The sequence below is a fragment of the Meles meles genome, chromosome 5 (assembly GCF_922984935.1).
Source record: "Meles meles chromosome 5, mMelMel3.1 paternal haplotype, whole genome shotgun sequence".
Classification (NCBI taxonomy): Eukaryota; Metazoa; Chordata; class Mammalia; order Carnivora; family Mustelidae; genus Meles; species Meles meles.
The window spans coordinates 150,274,218-150,296,429 of record NC_060070.1 but is presented as its reverse complement, the minus strand read 5'-3'; the positions used below and the strand labels follow the sequence as shown (position 1 = coordinate 150,296,429).

Sequence of the window (22,212 nt, the reverse complement as noted above, 5' to 3'; positions counted from 1 at the left end):
CAGAGTTTTAACAGTTCAGTACTGTAAATGTATTTTTTCAACGTGTTCTTTCTAGCTTATACTTTATTGTAAGATACAGTATATAATACATATAACGTACAAAGCATGTGTTAATCAACGTTTTATGTTATCAGCAAGGCTTCAGCATGTTATTTGTGGGTTTTTGTGGGGAAGACACGTCATACGTGGATTTTCAGGTACACAAGGAGGGGACTGGGGGGTGAATCTGTGCCCCCAATCTCCTGTTTTGTTCAGAGACACTGCATAGGTGTTTGTATTAGCTCCCAAATATTTTTTAGGAAATTGTTTTTTTGAAATCCAGAGACCTGGAAAACATTGGTCTAAATGATATTTTCTGTTGTACAATTAGTATGAAAAAGAGAAAATGTTTGGAATTTTCAACAAAACTATGTGTGTTCAGCTGCAATTTAATGATGAAAAACATTGCACATTCTATTTCTTCCGTCATCTGCAAACTTACCCTGGTATTTGGTGTTTCATTCCTAATAGCACTCAAGATAATGGTAATCTTCTCTGTAAATTTGATTGAAGTCATTGATATGTTGCAGCTTGCTTGCATAGAAGGCTAGGATCTGAATGTTATCAGTTCAGGAGAGGGAGACCGAGGGGAAGAATTATCTTACCTGCAAGTAACTGCTATCATTTAAGGAAGTTTGGGTCTTACACAACCTAGAATTTTTGAAAGACCTTGACCCCCAGGTTGATAATGCTTCTTCCCTTTACCATCTTCTCATTTGCAGAGATCACTGAAACAGAGGAGGACTTCAGCCCTTTTCCTGGAGGATATGACTATTTGGTTGACTTTCTACCTTCATCCTTTCCAAAAGAAAGCACGAGCTGGGAACACGCATATGAGGAAGTAAGTAGGAAGTCCAGGGGCAGTGCTCCTTCTGGTCTTCCTTTCTTCCCACCTTTCCGAATACACTTTTTATTTTAGAATGATTTTAGAGAAAAGCTGCAAGGATAGTACTGAGAATTGTTAACATCTTACTTTACTGTATTACAGTTGTCATTAAGTAATGAGGCCATATGGAAACATAATTATGAACTCAAGTCCATACTTGCTTCTTTTTGAGTTAGTTGCAAAGACTCTAAGTGCTTGCTTCCAAACAGCTGAGCTGCTTAAGTGCTTTCCAGACCTGCAAGCCTCCATCTGGACCTCCTTTCCCTGGCCTCCAGCGGCACCTCCTTCCCCGAACCCAGTGGGCATTTGTAGAGCATTAAGTCAGCGTACAGCTGCGGATGTCTGGTTGAGCTCCAGTGCTGAGCAAACCCCTCACCTGTGGCACCATGGTGGAAGGGAAGAGCTCTGGGGCTTCCACCTTAGCACTGGTGCCCCATCCCTGCTGATCACAGGCTTTGAGCGACCGAGTTCACCTGTCCGAACCTTGGTTTCTTTATTCCTTCCATGGGGCGTATTCCCATTCTGCCATTTTTTCCCGCGATAGTTAAATAACTAATAAATTATGTGAGCATGCATTGTAATTTTCAATTCTATACGAATGTAACTTAACAACCATTAGGTAAATTAGGATATACAGGCCGCTCTTGAATTTAGTACACGTGCCATACAAATATATGCTACCTAATTGTAGCGGTAAACTACATTTTAATAATTTGACTTGTATTTTGATGTTAAGCCAAGTACTTGCCATTGAAGAGACTCCTAGGCTAAAGCTTCAGTAAAATCAATAACCTACTGCATGCTCTCTGGGTTTTAAAAAAGCAGGTTTTCACCTATAGGAAAACTATACGTGAAGCACCCATTTTAAGCAAAATAGATCTATTCAATGTATTGTTTTATTTAACAAACACTTACATAGCTCAAAGCACTTTACAAAATTATATGTCATTTATTCAACAACAACTTTATGGACATGGTGTCACTATATTCCCCACTTGTGGATGAAGACATCACCCTGATGTCCAGGAACCTGCCTGAGGCTGTCCAGCTGGCAAGTGATGATGCGGAGGACTGACCTCAGTGGTCTAGCTCCAGGGTCTACATATTAGCCACAGAATTGCTTCTCAAATCTGGTGCACCAGATCTGTACATTAAGGTATCTGTTAGCCTTAAAGGAGATCATCTTTGGACTTTTTTTTGACTCACAAGTTCATATGAAATATTTAACTGAAAGTCACTTTTTCACAGCTTTTCGTAATGCATCCGTCAGGTGAGGCAAACAGCAGCTCTGTTGCAGACGTCAGTGTACTGCGGGCTGAATTGTCAGGACTGCCACATGCTTGGCACTATGTAAAGTGGCTTTTGCTGCTTCTATCTGCCTGGACTTATTTTTTCAAGACTTTATTTATTTGCGAAAAAGAGTGTGCCCAAGAGCACAAGCAGGAGGAGTGGGAGAGGGAAAAGCAGTCTCCCTACAGAGCAGGGAGCCTGACATGGGGCTCCATCCCAGGACCCTGGGGTCTTGACCTGAGCTAAAGGCAGACGCTTGACTGACTGAGCCACCTGGGTGCCCCTATCTGCCAGGATTTTAGTGAAATTTCTTATGGCGAAGTTTGCTTAGGTCTGCCCTGGCATGAGCTCCTCTCCTTGCCGCCCGGAGCCCTCTCATGCTACCTTTTTTTAACCGTGAGTTTTTCAAACTCCTAAGTATATTTTCTATTTCACCACCTCTCCCTCTATCCTTAGATGCACGGCTCCGGTAGTCAGCCTCCTCCTCCTGCCCCAGTCCGGACGGGCTCCTGTAGGTCGGCTGCAAGTCACTCACCCTGCTACATCCCTTATCTGCCTCCAGACCCCATCCACGTCTAAGATGCCTTTGCTTCAGACTCTCTGCTTGTAACTGCCCAGAAAGGGTGCACGGGAGCTAAACCAGAAATACTTCCCTGCCTTCCATCGCATGACAGTGTAGCTGAGCCCTGGAATGTGGCAGGCAGATCTCTGTCCACTGACACCAGAGGGCATTGCTCTTTCGGCTTCTCATGTGTGGTGTTGCTCACCACAGAATGATCTTTCTGTGTATGTGTAGCACTTGTCATCCAGCAGGCTTTCCTGAAAGGCAGGGACTACCTGCTTCGATGCTCAGAGCTGGCTCCCGGCAGATCCCGTACACGGGAGAGCTGAGTGGGGCTGTGGAGAGCATGTGCCTCGTTGGTAGGCGGCCATGCTGAGGAGCTCCAGCTGCTCTGAATTGTCCAGAGAACTTGGAAGTCTGGGTTTTTATGCGAGATACCCAGATTGACAACTTAGCAGAAAGTTAATTCAGTTTTTAAAAAGGGGACTGTGAAATGGGCTAGGCTGTCCTTGGTCAGGTGTGAGGTCTGGAGGTGAGGAGACAGCTGTGAGGCTGGGGGGTCTCTGTAGTACCATAGTGTGGAGCTCCTTGCTTCGGGGCCATCACAAGGATCCCACCTGCCCTTGCTCTCCCCCCAAAACTGATTCCATTTCCTCAGAGAACTGTCTGAAGGTATGTGGTGCGAGCAGTGCAGAAGCACAGGAAGGGGTCAGCTGTTTGACGTACTCTGCACTGTGTGTCCTCACGGTCGTCCTTGGGAACCCGCCTCTACCCCCTGCACGTGTGGACACCCTCCCCTCATGCTCCGGGGTCCTGCAGACTATCTTTGCTTGCCACTCCTCAGCCTGCTCTCCAGGTTCAAGTCAGGTGGAGTCTCCTTCTTGTCAGTGACTCGCTTTGCTTCCTGTTCTCTGACAGTTCATACCTGTGTAAATTTTAGTTGGGCCTGGACGTGTACAGAAGAAGGATGCATATACATCCCTTTTAAAAAATATTTATTCATTCATTTGGGGGAGAGAGAAAAAGTGTGGGGTGGGGGAAGAACGGAGGGAGAAGGAAGGAGAATCTCCAGCGGCCTCTGCGCCGAGCACAGAGCCCAACACAGGACTCGATCCCACAACCCTGAGCCGAAATCAAGAGTCCGACACCTAACTGAATGAGCCACCCAGTCCATCTTTTTGACCTTGAGTGTTTTCTTCACTCCTATGACACTACCCCTTGTCTTTTTCACTTCCTGACTATCCTTCTGCATTCTTTTGGGGCCTCTCTCCAGGCATCACTAAAAGCTTGTTTCCCTCCAGGGCTTTGTGTTCAACTCACTCTTCCTCTTGAGTCTCTAACTGGGTGACCTCGTCGGCTGCTACCACTTCTCTGCTAATGACTCCAAAACCCGTACATCCCACCCTACAGAACAGTCACACCAGTGATTCTTTACCGTCCGCTGCCCGCTAGATCTATCATCACCCAGATTCCAAATCCGTGGTACCTCCTTTTCAACCTGTTCAAAATATGGCATATCCTCTTCTGTCTCTAGAACTGCTCTTTCCTCTTTTCTGGACTGTTGGCAATACTGACCCCTGACCTTGAGCCACACTAGACACACAGGAGTCACCCTTCACCCTTCCCTTTCCCTCATCCTCACAGCTAATCAGTCACTCAGACCTTCCCATTTTCTACTCTGTTTCTCAGTTCCATCCCCTAGTCTCCTGTGTGCTCTTCTCCAGAACAAAGGGTCAGAAAAGCCATTTCCCCTCCACCAGGAGAAGCTAGATCCAGATCCCATGTCTTATGAGGGGCAGCCTCATCCTGACCAAAAAGTGCCATCCAGTTTCTCAGTCTGCTGTTTTAGTGCACGATGCAGATAGTTGTACAGGAACGGTGCAGGCCAGATAATAAATCCAAGGTGCCCATCTTCGAACCCTTCTGTGTCACTTAAGAACCTGACATTTATGACAGTTGGCCTTGACCAGCACTAGGGTGCTCTTTCCCCAGGGGGAAATGCTGATGCCCAGCCCTGGAAAAGCTCCTGGTAAACTTTAACACCAGTACTAATGAACCGTCAAAGCCACGTCTGATCTGAGCCTCCTGTCCCTGCTTACGACCTCATGCTCCTTTTTATAAATTATACCATTTTGTCCTCATGACACCCCCATGTAAGAGAGGCTTAGCCAGGTGAAGGTCACTTGATCAGTAAGCGTGGGGCTGATGCTCAGCACCGCCCCTGCTTGTCTTCTCCTCTGAGTAGCCCACGGTTCTGTGTCAGGAGTTGGCATTCTCGAGAGGTAAGTGCTTGGCCACCTAATTCAAGGACTCTTGCTCCGTGGTGGCCTGAAACACACACACACACTGCTCTGTACACTTGCCCCCTCTGCTTTGTCGCTGAATGTTCTGGAAGGAGACTAAAGACTCCAGCTGCAGAGTAGCACTGCAGTGCGTACATTCACGGAGAGCTTACCGTGCACCAGGCCTCCTTGAAAGTTCTAATTCTGTTAATCCATGTGACAGCCTCTGACAAATGTTCCATTATCCTCATTTTACAGAGGAGAAAAGCCAGAGTGTAGAATGGTTGTCCATTTCCCACATCTGAAGCCTGGATTTGAACCCAGCGATGAGACTCAGTCTGTGCTCTCAGCTGCTGGGCCTGCTCCCCAACTCCTGAGCCCTTTCCTATTCTCCTTCCTTTAGTTTCTGGAGCCGTCACGGTCCCTTCTCTCTCCCTAGCCTGTGATATCTACCCCGTTTGACTTTTCTCCATGACTGTCCACGCCCCTGCCATCCTAGGTAGCTGCTTTTCCCAGGAACATGAGGAGCTGATACTCGGTGCTGACCGGGTCACCCCGGCTAGCTGGTCCACACTGTTTCAGTTGTGGAGCCAGGTTGACATCCTCAGAGACGTGGCGAAGAACGGTCTACTCCAGGATGACTTGTATGTAGGATTCCAACCCGGCTGCAGCGGGATCCTGACATACCGTCATCTCTAAGTCTGAAATGCCTGTCACATGCTAGACCACTACAGGGGAGGCCATCGGTATATATAAGCAGAGTCAGGGCTGGACCGTACCCCCAGATTCTGATGGATATGTGAGATTCCACCATTAGAGCTTCATTCCTTTGTTAACTATGAAAAGCAAGTCTGATTAGGCAAGTCATTTGTACATTCATACAGATGTGTTTCAGTCCCTTCTGCAAGTAGTTTTTAGTATAGGAGGTAAAGGGACATTATTAGAGGCAAGGTGTGTATTTGCCAAGAGAAGAATGAGGGGCCGTGTTTATGTGACAAAGCTGTGGTCAATGAAGACAGTTCTTCCCCATGTCACATTTTTGCCTGTGCCCAACCTTGTGTGAATTTGGTGAACTGGTTGGTTAAGGGGAATGGCCCACTGAGTTTCTGCCTCCACTTCAAACCTATGTAAGTCTCTCATCACAAAATTGTGTACATCTTTAAGATTGTATTTGGGGAACGCCTGGGTGGCTCAGTCAGTTAAGCATCTGCCTTTGGCTCAGGTCATGATCCTGGGGTACTGGGATCGAGCCCCTCATTGGGCTCCCTGCTCAGAAAGGAGTCTGTTTTCCCTCTGCCCCTCACCCTGCTCATACTCTCTCTCTGTCTCTCTCAAATAAATAAATAAAATCTTTAATTAAAAAATCATAATTGGAACATTTGAGCTGAAATGTCAAAAAGGCTCATTTGCTATTTTTATATTTGCAAAAGAATCACCAAGAGGGAGAATCATTTCTTATCTTTAGCACTGACCCTCTGAAAAATGCAGGAATTTAATTGTGAATAAGCAAAACCTACCCTCTGGCTCTGCCTTGAGCTTGCATACCGCAAGCAAGTCTTAAAATCTATCTCTCCTTCCCTCCCCTCCCTTCCTTCCCTTCTCTCTCTCTCTTTCTTTCTTTCTGACTTACTACCTTATGAATGTTTTAAAATTATTTTTAGAAAAGGTAAAGAACGTTGAAGTTTGTAAAATAAAAAGTAAATAATCTCCCCACCCTTCCCACAAAACCCCATCTCTTTTCTGCCTCACCCTCCACCCACTCTCCCCAGCAAACTCTTGATAACTCTGAATAAGCTCAGTGGATATTGTCCCAGGCTAGTTTCTGAGTATATCAACATTCTGCTAACTAGAGTTGTTCTCAATAAAATGTCCCATAGAGTCGGAGGAAAAAGTCTGTTATTGCTGTTTTTTTCTTTTAATCTTCTCCTAGTACATACGCTCTGTAACTTGCATTTTTTTTTTTTTAAACTCATCAGTGTATCCTTGGTACCCCTTGTGTTGAGACACACAGATCAGCCCCCAATTTTTTTTAAGGTTTTATTTTTAGGTAATTTCTACACCCAACGTGGGGCTTGAACTCACCAACCCCAAGATCAGGTGTCGCAGGCCCCACTAACCGAGTCAGCAAGGTGCCCCAAAGCTCAAACTTTGTAATGGTTGTAAAACATTTTAACTTTTGTTCATTTTCAAACAGAACATACACCTGACTTCTTGTTCTGGAAAAAAAGGCGTGAAGCAACTTTTGGGGAGACTTGAGAGGTTATTTTTTCCTAAGAAAACAGTTTCCTCTTGGAAGCTTCTAGAATATTGATGCTAAAGACTATTTAGTTCTGTTGTTTTGATAATGCAGGCTGTATATGTAAGAAGATTCCTTAATGAATCTTGGGAAACAGTCACAGCTAGTTTGTCTTTGTTTCTCTTCAAATGAGATTTATGAGTTTATTGACTATTTTTCTGGTTTTAAAAATGATATATCTCTATTCAAAATTTGAGAAAAGTTAATTAAAAAAAATTTTTAAGTTAAATTCAAAATAAATTAAAAAAAAAAAGTTAAAACCACGAATAAACCCACCACCCCAAGAGAGCCGTTGAGATCCTGGTGCCTGGTTAATCTTTCCCTTTAGTTTGCAAGCCCATACACATGCATTTTTTGTAAAAATAGAGTCCTGTCATACATACTTTTGTACTTGCCTGTTTACCGAACCATCTTGATCTACCTGTAAGCTATTTCTAACTTTTCACTATTCGAAACTGATTCTGATTTGGCAAATTAACCTGTAGATGTGTCTTGCACACTCTCCTTCGATTTCCTCAGGGTGTGTGGGGGTAGGGGGTGGGGCAGATGTCTCAGGAGCATGCGCAGTGCCTAGGCTTCAGGTGTGCTCTGCCTGGTCTCTCAGCAAGCCGCTTTCCTCCCCCAGATACACATAGGAGAGGACTCACTCACCTGTACCCTTACTAGTACCAGGTTCTAATGCTTTTGTCTACAGAACATAAATCTTTATTTTCACATAGAATTCCTTAAAGCAAAGCACATCGTGGTAAAATAAAAATAAGGCACAGTTGTCCTGTTGGAAGGGACTGCATTCAGCGAACTGAAAATGCTAGTCTACACAGAGAGCTGAAACAGTGTGGAAGTGCCTTCCTCAGGGGGCCTGAGTACCAGATACCAGACAGAACCTGGCCAAACAGTGGTCACGGAAGTTTCCAAAACGTGTTTCTCTTCTTTATCTCTTTTAGAGGTTTTGCACCATTTTCAAATCAAACTGCCTCTAACACCACCCGGCTGGAGGTCCTTCCTGATGCACTGTGGGTAGCGCATGCCTGAGCTTCCCAGGTGAGGCATCCTGGAAGTCTGGGAGACACCCCCCGCCTAATCCCCGGCATACTCTCTCTGCCATCTAAATTAATCAGGCACCATGCCTGCCAGAAAACCTAACTCTCAGGGGAGTGAGAAGAGCTAACATTACAAGAACATTCAAGCTTAAAAATAAGTAAACAAAATGAATAGCGGGTGCGTCCCGTCCAAGACCATAGGATCTTCTCTCTGGTTGAGGCGACCACACAGACAGTTAATAAACAAGACAGAACTTATCCCAGGTAGTGTGAGCGTTCAGAACTAAAACCTGGGGTGCCTGGTGGCTCAGTGGGTTAAGCCTCTGCCTTCGGCTCGGGTCATGATCCCAGGGTCCTGAGATCGAGCCCCTCATCGGGTTCTCTACTCGGCAGGGAGCCTGCCTCCCACTCCCTCTCTGCCTGCCTCTCTGCCTACTTGTGATCTCTGTCTGTCAAATAAATAAATAAAATCTTTAAAAGAAAAAAAAAGAACTAAATCCTGAATATGTGCAAAGCAGCAGCAAAAACCAAAGGGAGAAAAGCTAAAAACAGAGTCTGATGGAAAACCTCACCTCTCCGTTTGCAGTGGACCACTCTCTTTTTCAGGCTGATGAAGACCAGCCTGTCTGGCTCAAATTCTATTTGACGTTTCTTCCTACCACTTGGGATATAATTTTACTAACTGAATTAAGTTATGTTTCCTCACATTTACTATTAGAACAATTGCATAATATTACTACAAAGATAGTGAATTCTTTTACTCATCCGTTTATTTATATGTTTATTTATCCCACAAACAGCTATCCCATCACATTGTGTCCTAATAATCTGTTTTCTCGTCTGGTCAGTAGACTGTGAATTTCTTATAAGTAAATACTTTTGCCTGTGCTTAGCACAGAGCCCAGAGAACACGTGATTTTATTTATGGTAAGCAATAAAGAAGGAAGGAACAGTGAATCTCCCACCTTCAGTAAGACTTGCCTCTTAAGCTGGGCATCAGTGTCCTTACCAGTAAAATTAAGGTTCAAAGTAGAACATTTTTTTCAGTTGTGAAGTTCTTTGTTTCATATTCTAGTTCTTTCTTCTGTTCTCCAGTCTAGTACAAGGCACTGGGCTAGATCTCCTCAGTGACAATTGTAAACTAGAAGGGATGCCGAGGGAGTTCACTTACAACTGGATTGTAAGGTAGATTATATTTGCGTTACAAACACTGTGGAGAGAGAGATTACATCTGACTTTTTGAAATGACCAAGAAGAACGTTCTGGAAAAGGTAGTCTTTGGGTGGGGAGGGGAGGTGGTATTTGGAGTGTGGCTCAGAGTTTGGGTCAAGTTCTTCATAAAGCTGAAATGGAGGAACTATGGTAGAATATTCCACATGGAAGGAGTGGGTGAAGTTAAAAGGAATAAAAATGCAAGGCAAATTAGAGCCTTGGCAAGTTCTCCCGGAGTGACAGAGAAGGGAGCAGAGAAGAGGCATGAGTGGCACTGGGAGAGTAGAGGCAGGGGGGCTCAGTGGAGACACTAAGCATGCCCAGTAGTTAGGAAAGCCAGGAGTCATGGAAGGGAAGGAGGAATGGATGGAGAAAGCATTCAGGGTCTTGGAGCTGGAGCGGTTCAGAGAGATGGTCTGGGGTGCTTCTGTGTAAGTGGGTGAATGAACAGGAGCAGAGATGAAGGTAACAAAGTCAGGAGGTCAGCGTGTGCATTTTGAAGTTGTTGAATCGGGGAAGCAATAATGCACGGAGGTCAGCACCTCAGACTTGGAGTCTGAATTCTCTAGTTCAAACCTTGGCTCTGCCACTTACCGTGTGACCTTGGACAAATTAGTGGACCTCCCTGTGTGTCCGGTTTTCATCTGTGACGTGGATCTAATAGGAACACCTACCTCATGGGGCTAGGTCACACGTCAGGCACTTCTGAGAGAGTGAGTAGCACCTGGTAAGTGAGGGATAAACACAGACCATCTCTGCCTGATGAAATAAACAGGAGCATCCTGTGACCTACAGTGTCATTTGGTGAATCCAGCAAAAGTTGGGAGAAGAGTCCAGCTCATGTTCCAGTTTCAGATTCCCGCTGATCTTGAAACCTCAAAGGCTATGTAACTCAAACTGAAGAATAAGGTTAAAAATTTGTACTAGGGCACCTGGGTGGCTCAGTTGGTTAAGTGTCTGACTCTTGATTTCAGCTCAGGTCATGATCTCAGGGTCATGAGCTCTAGCCCCACATGGGGCTCAGTGCTCATTGTGAAGCCTGCAGAAGACTCTCTCCCTCTCCTCCCCCTCCCCCCCACTTGCGCACCCACACACACGTGCTCTCTAAATAAATCTTTAAAACAATGCGATAAAAAATGAAAAAGTATTAAAATGAGATTTATACTTAATATCTTTAATTCACAGAGATGCCAAGCAAACAAAATTTGGGATATTACTGATGCCATATCTTAAACACAGGAAGTTTATGCCAAAGGGACTTACACCTTACTGACATCAAGAATGGATAATTACATATTGCACTTGTGAGATGTTCACGTATTTTATGTCTGTGGGTGACTACATAGCCAGATCACTTCTGTTTTCCTTATTGCACGCCCAGTTCTCTGGAAAAGAACTGAAGACCACACAGGAACAGATCGTCTATGGGAAACAAAGCCTAATGGAAAGAGATTAAATCCAAGTATTGAAGAAATAGAACAAGAGGAGACCGAATTCTCTAGGGGACGATGAGGAAACCAGAAAGGGGTGGGGGAGCAAACATTGGGCCAGAAAAAGAGAAGAAAGGAGAGAAATAGGTAAATGAATGGTCAAAAGAAGAAAACAGGAAGGAGGAAAAACTTCAAATAGAATTGTAAAAGAAGAATCTATTTTGGGGCGCCTGGGTGGCCCAGTGGGTTAAAGCCTCTGCCTTCGGCTCAGGTCGTGATCCTGGGGTCCTGGGATCAAGCCCCGCGTCGGGTTCTCTGCTCAGCGGGGAGCCTGCTTCCTCCTCTCTCTCTCTGCCTGCCTCTCTCCCTACTTGAAATCTCTGTCTGTCAAATAAATAAATAAAATCTTAAAAAAAAAAAAGAATCTATTTTGTTCCTTAATAGATTGATTGCCCAAATAGGGTCCATTAATTTTGGGTAAGAGGGCTCATGAGCTGTCTTCAGTTTTTCAGAAAGCTTTGTTGAAATCATATATTTGTTAAAATAAGGCTACAGAGTCTTCCCTCAATAGTAAAATTTCATTGGGACTGACTGGATGTTGATTCAGGGACAAAATTGGCCATTTTGTGCAGCTCATGAATTCTAAGAAATGGAAAAATCTTTGACTAATAAAAAATATGAATACTAACTAGTAATAAAATAAGCTTTGTAGACAAAAACCTTTCAAAATCAATAGAAAAATCAACAATAAAGATCAATACCTTGAAAAAATGGGGAAATCCTCTTCTGAACATGTAGATCAGTTGTTTCAGTGCTTAAGATAGGCAGCTAATTTATCTGTTTCTGCCACTGTCTGTAGTCTTTGATGATATTTGCAGGATTAAGGCACAGCCATGCAAATCTATCCCTAGAAAATGTGATTGTTCACAACGTTTCCATTTTACATGTTGCTGTTTCTAGTACAACATACACATATACCTCTCATTGAGTGAACATCAAAATCGGGTTTCTGATTATATATACTACCTCTTTAATTCTGAAGATACAAAAATCTAGGGGTGGAGTTAGTCTCCTTAAACACCTAAATTCACACTTGGTAATGGAAATGTTGATCTGTTTTTCTTTGAGATTAGCAGCAGTGATGTTCCATTGCTCTGGTTCACCTCACACATTATACAGAAATGCTTGTAATTCAGGTATCCTATTTTGTGATTTACACTGTATAGTAAATTATTCTAATTGTTACTGAAAAATAAATGTAATATATATAAATAGAATGCATGTTAAAATGTATATGATGAACAATAAAGATTATCTTAAAATGTGGATTTGTTTTCTTGCCACCAAGCCTATCTTTATTTTCCTGCCAACTTTCCAGCGATGTCCTTCTAATACCCTCACTCCAGCAACTCTGATTTCACCAAGACCCTTGACCCTACATGTCCTCACTTTGCTTCTCACTTATCTAAGCTGTGTCTATTTCACTGTCCTCTTTCTCGTTCTACCCCACATTACCTGTCCTCTTTCCCTCTCAAATCTCATTTCCGTGACATAAGCCAAACACTGTGAAATTATCCTTTGCACCTTGCCCTGATGTCCACTACATTTGCAAATGGTGTTATATCTTCCTTACTAATTTGGATGCCTTTTACTTCTTTCTGTTGTCAGATTGCTGTGGCGAGGACCTCCGGTACTGTGCTCAAAAGAAGTGGTGAGAGTGGACATCCTTGTCTTGTTCCTGATTTTAGGGAAAAAGCTCTCAGTTTTTCACCATCGAGTATGATGTTGGCAGTGGATTTTTCATATATGGCATTTATTAGGTTGAGGTAAGTTCCATTTAAACCTACTTCGCTAAGGGCTTTTATCAAGAATAGATACTGTACTTCATCAAATGCTTTTGCTGCATCTATTGAAATGATCACATGGTTTTTATCCTTTCTTTTATTGATGTGATGTATTACACTGACTGACTTGTATGTGATGTATCATACTGACTGATTTGCTGATGTTGAGCCACTCCTGCATCCCAAGAATAAATCCCGCTTGATTATGATGAATAATCTTTTTTAATGTATTATTGGGTTTAGTTTGCTCATATTTTGCTGAGGATTTTCACATCTGTGTTCATCAGATATACTGGCCTATAGTTTTCTTTTTTTGTAGTTCTTTATCTGGTTTTGGTATCAGGGTAATTCTGGCCTCATGGAATGAATTTAGAAGTTTTCCTTCCTCTCTATTTTTTGAAATAAGATGAAAATAGATATCAATTCTTCTTTAAATGTTTGGTGGAATTCACCTCTGAGAGAGCAGCCTGGTCCTGGACTTCTGTTTGTTGGGAGTTTTTTGATTACTAACTCAATTTCACTGCTGTTAATCGATACATTCAGATTTTCTATTCTTTCTGATTCAGTTTTGGGAGGTTATATGTTTCTAGGATCTTAACCTTTTCTTCCAGGTGGTCCAATATTTTGGCATATAGTTTTTCATAATATTTTTTATAATCCTTTTTTTTCTGTAGTTTTGGTTCCTACTCTTGCATTTCTGATTTTTACTCTATGTTATTTTGACGAGTCTGAATAGATGTTTGTCATTTTGTCGATCTTTTCAAAGAACTGGTTCCTGGTTTCATTGATCTGTTCTACTGGTTTTGTTTTGGTTTATTTCTATATCATTTATTTCTACTCTAATCTTTATTTCCTTCTTTCTACTGGTTTTGTGTTTTGTTTGTTCTTCTTTTGCTAGTTCCTTTAGGCATAAGGGTAGGTTGTTTAATTGAGATTTTTCTTGCTTCTTGAGGTAGGCCTGTATTATTATAAACTTCCTTCTAGAGTCATTTTTGCTACGTCCTGAAGGTTTGGACTGTTGTGTTTTCATTTTCATTTGTTTCCATGTATTTTTAAAATTTCCTCTTTGATTTCTTAATTGATCCACTCATTGTTTAGTGGCATCTATTAACCTCCATGTATTTGTGCTCTTTCTAGATTTTTTCTTGTGGTTGATTTCCAGTTTCATAGCTTTGTGAGGTGCATGGTATTATGACTTAAATCTTTTGAGTGTATTGAGACTTGTTTTGTAGCTTAATATGTGATCTGTCCTGGAGAATATTCCATGTGCACTTGGAAAGAATATGTATTCTTCTGTTTTAGGATAGAATGCTTTGAATGTATCTGTTAGATCCATCTGGTCCAATGTGTCATTCAAAGCCACTGTGTCCTTGCTGGTATTCTATTTGGATGCTCTATCCATTGATGTAAGTGGGGTGTTAAAATCCTCTACTGTTATTGTATTAGTATTGATTATTTCCTTTATAAAGCTTGTTATTAGCTGCCTTATGTATTTGGATGCTTCCCTGTTGGGTGCATAAACATTTACAATTACTATATCTTCTTGTTGGATTGTTCCCTTTATGATTATGTAGTGACCTTCTTTGTCTCTTGTCACAGTCTTTGTTTTAAAGTCTAGTTTGTCCCATAGAAGTATTACTGCCCTGCTTTCTTTTCACTTCCATGTGCATGATAAATGCTTCTCCATCCTCTCTCTTTCATCTGCAGGTGTCTCTCTAGGTCTGAAATGTGTCTCTTGTAGGCAGCATACAGATGGGTCTTGCATTTTTATCCATTCTATCATCCAATGTCTTTTGATTGGAGCATTTAGTCCATTTACATTCAAAATAATTATTGATAGGTATGTACTTATTGCCATTTTGTTTCTTTTTATATGGTTGTATTTGTAGTACTTCTCTTTCCTCTCTCATGGGTGCTGGTTTTCTTTAGTGATATACTTGGATTCCCTTTTCTCTATTTTTTGTATATCTATTACTGGCTTTTGATTTGTGCTTACCATTAGATTTATATATAACATCTTCATATAGCAATCTGTATTAAGTTGATGGTCACTTAAGTTTGAACCCATTCTAAAAAAAAAAAACAAAACAAAATTTTATTCCTCTCTCATCCACATTTTTTATATATGTTGTTATACTTTACATACTTTTATTTTGTGAATCCCTTGACTGATTCTTATGAATATGCTTAATCTTAGTGCTTTTATGTTTCCTACTTTTCTTATTCCTACGTACGGTCTTATCTTCCGCTCAAAGAGTCCCCTTTAACATTTCTTGTAAGCCTGGCTTAGTGTTGATGAATTCCTTTAACTTCTGTTTGTCTGGGAAACGCTTTAGCTCTCCTATTTGGAATGAAAGCCTTGGTGGATAGAGTGTTCTTGGTTGCGGATTTTTTCCTTTCAGCACTTTGAGTATAGCACGGCACAATCTCTGGCCTGCAAAGCTTCTGCTGAAAAATCAGCTGATGGCCTTGTGGAGTTTCCCTTGTATGTAACTGTTTTCTATTCTCTTGTTGCTTTTTAAAATTCTCCCTTTATCACCACTTTTTACCACTGTAATTACTATGTGTCTTGGTGTGGACCTCCAGAGGTTGATTTTGTTGGGGACTCTCTGTGGATCTGGATTTCTGTTTCCTTCCCCAGATATGGAAGTTTTCAGGTATTATTTCTTCAAGTAAAGTTTCTGCTTCCTGTTCTCTCTCTTCTCCTTCTGGTATCCCCGTAATGTGAATGTCATCACCCTTGATGACAGTGTTGTTGAGTTCCCTTAGTCTATTTTCATATATTATTTTTTTTCCTCTCTCGTTCAGCCTGATTGCTTTCTCTTACTCCATTGTCCAGGTCACAAATCTATTCTGCTTCCTTTAGTCTACCATTTATTCCATTTAGGTTCTTAATTTCAGTTACTGAGTTCTTCATCTCTAGTTGGTTATTATCCATGTTTTCTATCCCTTTTTTGAGGGTCTCACTGAGATCTTCCACTCTTCTTTAGTTCACTGAATGTCTTTGGGACCATTACTTAAAATTCTCTTTTGGACATATTTGTTCTTCTCCATGTCATTTAGCAATCTTGCTGTAATTTTGTCTTGTTTTTTCATTGGGGATATATTCCTCTGTCTTCTCATTTTGTCTAACTCTCTGTAACTGTTTCTATGTGTTAGGAAAGTTAGCTGTGTTTCCTATTCTTGAAGGTAGTGGCCTTATGAGGAAGAGGTTCTGGAGTGCCCTGCAGTGCAGGGTCCCCTCTTCTCCAGAACTTGGTGCTTCAGGGGTGTCTTCTGTGTGTGTGGTATGTTATGGCTGAGCTGTGTCTACCTTCAGTCCAGCTGGCTGTAATGGCTCTCGTTGACTGTTGTGGGCAGTGTTTGGGCCCTGTGGTGGTAATGGGCCAGTCTGGGACTGATTTGGGCTTGAGTTGAGTCAGATCAGGTATTTGCCAGAGCTGCAGGAGCACCAACCTGCCGAGTGTTCTCCCTGTGTTGTCCCCTGAGAAGCTTTCACTGGTGGGCAGGGCCTGCAGTCAGACTAGATGTCTGCCCCCAGCTCACCGCTAGGGCCAAGTGGGACTGGTGTATGTGGTTATCTTCCCCTCTCCTAAGGGCTGAGGTCAGTTTGGTGTAGTGCTGGGCCCTATCAGGTGTGCTGACACACGGCCAGGCTTGTGGCTCTACTTTAGATGACTGCTGCTACAGATGGGTCCACAGCAGGGGTGACGTCATCAAGGCCTGGACCAGTCTGCTGTGGGAATGGCTTTGCAGCTAATGGGAAAACTGCTGAGGCCAAGATGGATGGGGTGTGACTGCAGAAGACTGGGGGCTGGGAGGACTCACTGTTAGCAAGCTGGGTGGAGAGCGTTCACACTGCATTGGTTTCCATATGTGTCCATGTGTCTAGGCTGCAGGTCAAGGGAGGGAAATAACACCTGTTTTGTTCTTGGAGAGTTCTCCCAACAACTCCTGCCCTTCCAGCACCCACTCTGAGATTAGCAAACAAATCTCCCTCCTGTATGCCCCAGACATTTTTCAAATTGCCGTTTCTATGCAGTATCTTCACACTTACCTCTTTGAAAGCAGGCAATCAGCTTCCTATCCCCCCTCTGGAATCTCCAGGGATAAGCCCACTGATTTTAAATTTTAAAAATTTTTAAAAGATTTATTTATTTTAAAGAGAGAGAGAGCACACTAGCAGGAGGGGCAGAGGGAGAGGGAGAGAATATTTCAAGCAGACTCCATGCTGAGTGTAGAGCCGGACATGGGGCTTGATCTCACAACCCTGACATCATGACCTGAGCTGAAACCAAGAGTCCGATGCTTAACCAACTTAACCACTTAAACAACAAGTGAACCCACTGATTTTTAAAGTTCCAGATATTAAGCCCCACTGTTTACAAGAACTCACAAAGTTAATCCCCTCTGATTTTCAAAGCAAAATGTTGTGGGGATTTGTCTTCCCAGTCCCTGTGCTTTGAGTGCCTAGCGTGAGTTCTGCTCCTCTCCCCTCTCCATGCCCACATCATCCCTTCCTTCCACAGTCAGATACCTGGGGTCAGTCTGGCTCCTGATCAAGTCTGCACCCTTCCTACCCTTTTCCATATGAACTCTCTCCACGTTTTCATGGCCTCTTAAGTCTCCACAATGTTAAAAGTTTTTTTTTTTTTAATATTTTATTTATTTGACAGAGAGGTCACAAGTAGGCAGAGAGGCAGGCAGAGAGAGAGGGAGAAACAGGCTCCCCACTGAGCAGAGAGCCCGATGCGGGGCTCGATCCCAGGACCCTGAGATCATGACCTGAGCCGAAGGCAGAGACTTAAACCACTGAGCCACCCAGGCATCCCCATAATGTTAAAAGTTTTAATGAACCAAGAAGATATAAAAATCTAAATTTATATGTATATAATAAATAGCATAACATTATATATAAAGAAAAGAATGACATGACAAAGAAATTGAAATCATAGTGAGATATCTGCACACACCTCTGTCAATAAATGATAAACCAGTCAGACTCACAAACTTGGTAAATGTGTGGAAGAGTTGAACAATACAATTGAATAGAGAAACCAATAAACATAGAAGATTGCCCCCAACACCTACAGATTACCCATTCTTTTCAAGGATACGCAGGTCTTTTAAGCAAAATGATGATATGTTAAGCTATAAGGCAAGTATTGGCAAATTTCAAAGATTTAAATCATACATAGTGTGTTCTCAGACCACAGCACAATTAAGATAAAAACCAACAAGATAATCATAAAATTTCTATGTTTTTGAAATTCAAAAATATCTTCTAAAGGAGTGCTTTACTTTTCTCAAGGAAAAATGAGAGTTTTGGAAAACTTGTTTTGGGTGCGGGGCAGCTCACCTGTGGCCCCATGGTGTGTCCCAGCATCATGGTGCAGAAACTGGCGAGGTGGGACTCGCCAAGGGCAGGTTGGGAAAGGGCAACTCGTTCTGTCCATTTGATAGACTTAACTGTTTCTGTGCCAGTGTCTTGCTATTCACATATTTTAGTTTTGTAGCATGTTCTGACAGCAGGTGGGGTGAATTCTCTTTTATTGCTCTCTTTCCTCCAAATTATCAAGGCCATTCTTGTACATCTTTTCAGAACCGTAAGATCAGGTTATCATGTTCCAGCCTGTTTTTTTGAAAAAAATTGTACCAGAAACATTATCATTAGCCGACTTTATTTACATCTGTTGGGGTTGGGAAGATTCTAACAAGGGAAATGATGAGGCCTGGCCTAATGAAGGTGGGGTGCAGAGAGAGGGCACAGGGAGATACTGTAGAGTTGTCCTGATAGGAAGACCTCATAGGTCAAGTGGTCAAGGAGTTTGGGAGGATTGTGAAGTAACTGGCATTATTCTCTTTGATGACCCAGCTGCCCACAGCTGGATGCCCCCCCGCTGCTGTGCACACCAGCTGATCTGCAGCTTACCCAACAAAAAGAAAACAAGACTTACTATTCCTGAGCTGTGGTTCTTCCTCTCTCTTTTTATGTTTTATTTTTTGTGTCTAAATCATGTTTTTGGTTTGTTAGAGGACATGAAATCAATCTTTTGACTTTCCTTGTATACAAGCAAATGAGTAGCCAATAATTACACCCTTTTGGGTTATTACTTGACAGACCATTATAGCTTTAAAAAACTGCTATGTTTTCAGCTGGAGCTAGTAATTGTTTCCATTAAAATTATTTTAGTTATGTAAATAACCATTGAAAAATGTCTTCCTTTATGTAATATATAACAAGAAGTGAACAAGATTTAAATAAAGAAAAGCAGTAACATTTTCCCAAGGAATATAAAAAGAGACCAGAATAAATGGGAAAACACATTACAGTCTGTGGCTAAAATTAGCCACTCAGGAAACGACAGATGTTGGTGAGGATGCGGAGAAAGGGGAACCCTCCTAGGCTGTTGGTGGGAATGCAAGCTGGAGCAGCCACTCTGGAAGACAGTGTGGAGGTTCCTCAAAAAGTTGAAAATAGAGCTACCCTGCGACCCAGCAATTGCACTACTAGGGATTTACCCTAAATGATACAAATGTAGTGATCCGAAGGGGCACATGCACACCAGTGTTTATAGCAGCAGTGTCCACAATAGTCAAACTATGGAAAGAGCCCAGATGTCCATCAACAGATGAATGGATAAAGAAGACGTATTATATGTATACAACAGAATATATATCTCAGCCATCAAAAAAATGAAATCCTAACCATTTGAATGATGTGAGTGGAAGTAGAGGGTATTATACTAAGTGAAGTAAGTCAATCAGAAAAGACAATTGTCATGATTTCACTTAGAGCTGGAACTTAAGAAAAAAAGAGAGGATCATAGGGGAAGGGAGGGAAAAATAAAATAAGATGAGCTCAGAGAAGTGAAAAATCATAAGAGACTCTTAACTATAGGAAACAAACTGAGGGTTACTGGAGGGGGGCTGGGCAGGGAAGGGGGTAACTGGGTGATGGGCATTAAGGAGGGCACGTGATGTAATGAGTACTGGGTGTTGTATGCAACTGATGAATCCCTGACCTCTCCTTCTGAAACCAATAATAATACACTATATGTTAATTAATTGAATTTAAATAAGATAAAATTTTTAAAAAATTATGTTCTGGGGGCGTCTGGGTGGCTCAGTGGGTTAAGCCTCTGCCTTCGGCTCAGGTCATGATCTCAGGGTCCTGGGATCCAGCCCCGCATCGGGGTCTCTGCTCAGCAAGAAGCCTGCTTCCTCCTCTCTCTCTGTCGACCTCTCTGCCTACTTGTGATCTCTCTCTCTCTCTGTCAAATAAATAAATAAAATATTTTAAAAAATTATGTTCTGGACAAAAACATTCTATGTTGCACCAATCTCTAAATCCAGTGAAATCTCAAAATCTAAAAATTCATTGAGGGTCCCAACAAATCAATAATAAAAATGTAAACAATGTAATAGAAAAATTTGCAAAAGATATGGATAGGAAATTCTCTAATGAAATACAAAAATGGCTACTAAAAAAATGAAAAGAAGCTTAAATTCATTAATAGGGTGTACCAAGATACATATACAAGGGGTCACTTGCGGAATTATTATCATTTTAAGAATTAGAAAAAATGAGTATCAATTGTGAAATAGTTAAATGTATTACAGTTGATCAAATTAAACGTTTTTTTTTAAAGATTTTGTTTATTTACTTGACAGAGATCACAAGTAGGCAGAGAGGCAGGCAGAGAGAGAGAGGGGAAAAGCAGGCTCCCTGCCGAGCAGAGAGCCCAACCTGGGGCTCGATCCCAGGACCCTGGGATCATAACCTGAGCTGAAGGCAGAGCGTTTAACCCACTGAGCCACCCAGGTGCCCCAAAATGGTGGTTTTAAAAAAATGAGATCTGTATTTATTGATCCAGAAAGACCTGTAATACATATTTTTAGGAGAATCGAGTTGCAAGAAATACAGTATTATCACTTTTATGTTAAAATAACACTACATGTAATCGTGTGTGTGTGTGTATGTGTGTGTGTGTGTGTAATTCTAAGGAAGAAGATCTGGAGAGCTTACATTATTGCTAGGGAGCAGACAAGCTAGGGGCAGGCAGATTATGGGATCCTCCACGTCTTACTTAATACGCTTCTGATTAACTTACATGTGTTACAACAAGAATGCACTTCTGTATCTGTTATATAATTAGGAAAACAGAAATATTGGTATGCGTAACATAAGAGACTCTAACTCGGCTTTCATATTTTTAATATTCTTTTCCAGTTTTATTTAATATTACTTTTTATCTACTAGTTTGTATCTTCATGGATACACATTTCTCATATTGCTACATGTTAAAGTAATTCTCGTGCCTCTGTAATATTCCATATTCTGAATGAACCGTAACCTTAAGCCTTCTGTTGTTGAACATTAACCGATCTTATGAAGAATACCATCCACATTACTTTTCCCATAGTTTTGAATTCTTTCCTTGGGATGGAATTCTTGAAGTTGGATTGTTGAATGGAAGGATATAAACCACTGTGCGCTGGATAGCATCTTCTCAGTCTTCCAGTGAAAGTACAAGACTCTGTCACATATGGACAATTTCCCATGCTCTATTTGCACATGGGGACTCCCACTGATTCTTAATGTTAATTTGCTTCCCACTCTCTTGCATGCAAATTGTAGTCATTAACTATTTATCTTCTAAAAGTTCCTTTAATACCTTTAGGTTGGTCATATTTTCTAAAAAGCAACAACAAAAACCTTAAAAATATGCAGTACCTTTATGTATTAACCTAATGGAAGAAAGAAAACAGAACTTTGCCTCCTGTTATGCTTATGTATTATTTTAGCAGTTGAAAATCAGAGTGAAGTTGCCCAATAAAATAGGTAACCTCGATTGTTAGAACATGTATGTTCCTCTGCGGACTCTATAAACCTATTTTAATTTGAATGCAGAAAACGTGCCCTGAGTAGTCTTAATTTTCCAGATGAGATGATGCCCATCTCACTGTGGTCCCCAAAACAAACGGGCCTTGTAGGTGCGTCCGGAAACCGCAGTGAGCGATGCTGTCAATAGGTGGCGCAAGAGGACCAGATCACAGCCCTGCGCCGGCTCCAGGGGACCCCCTTTCTGAGCTGTGGGGGTTGCTAAATCCTTTACAAGAGAGCCTCGTGAAGTGCATGCAGTTTTCTCTGCTTTCAAATCAAGAAGAAAGATTAAAAATCATATTTCAGTGGGAGAAAAAGTAAAATTAAAAACGCAATTTCCTATCTCACCCAGGCATCCTTCACCCACAATTTGGTTTCCATCCATAGGAACTGAGCCCAGGACCCTGTCTGTTCCCAGGTATTGCATTTCCTCCAGCCTGGAAT

At 41.9% G+C, this 22,212-nt stretch overlaps 1 long non-coding RNA gene across 2 annotated transcripts in view; it reads left to right on the top strand.

The window, feature by feature from the left end:
• The window catches only part of LOC123941419, a 34,800-nt gene extending 21,961 nt beyond the window's left edge, over window positions 1–12,839 (top strand). For both annotated transcript variants that reach the window (XR_006818276.1, XR_006818275.1), the window contains exons 3-4: window positions 762–880; window positions 12,706–12,839. This is a non-coding gene — a long non-coding RNA (uncharacterized LOC123941419). The remainder of the gene's footprint in view (window positions 1–761; window positions 881–12,705) is intronic.
• The last annotated feature ends 9,373 nt before the right edge of the window (window positions 12,840–22,212 follow it).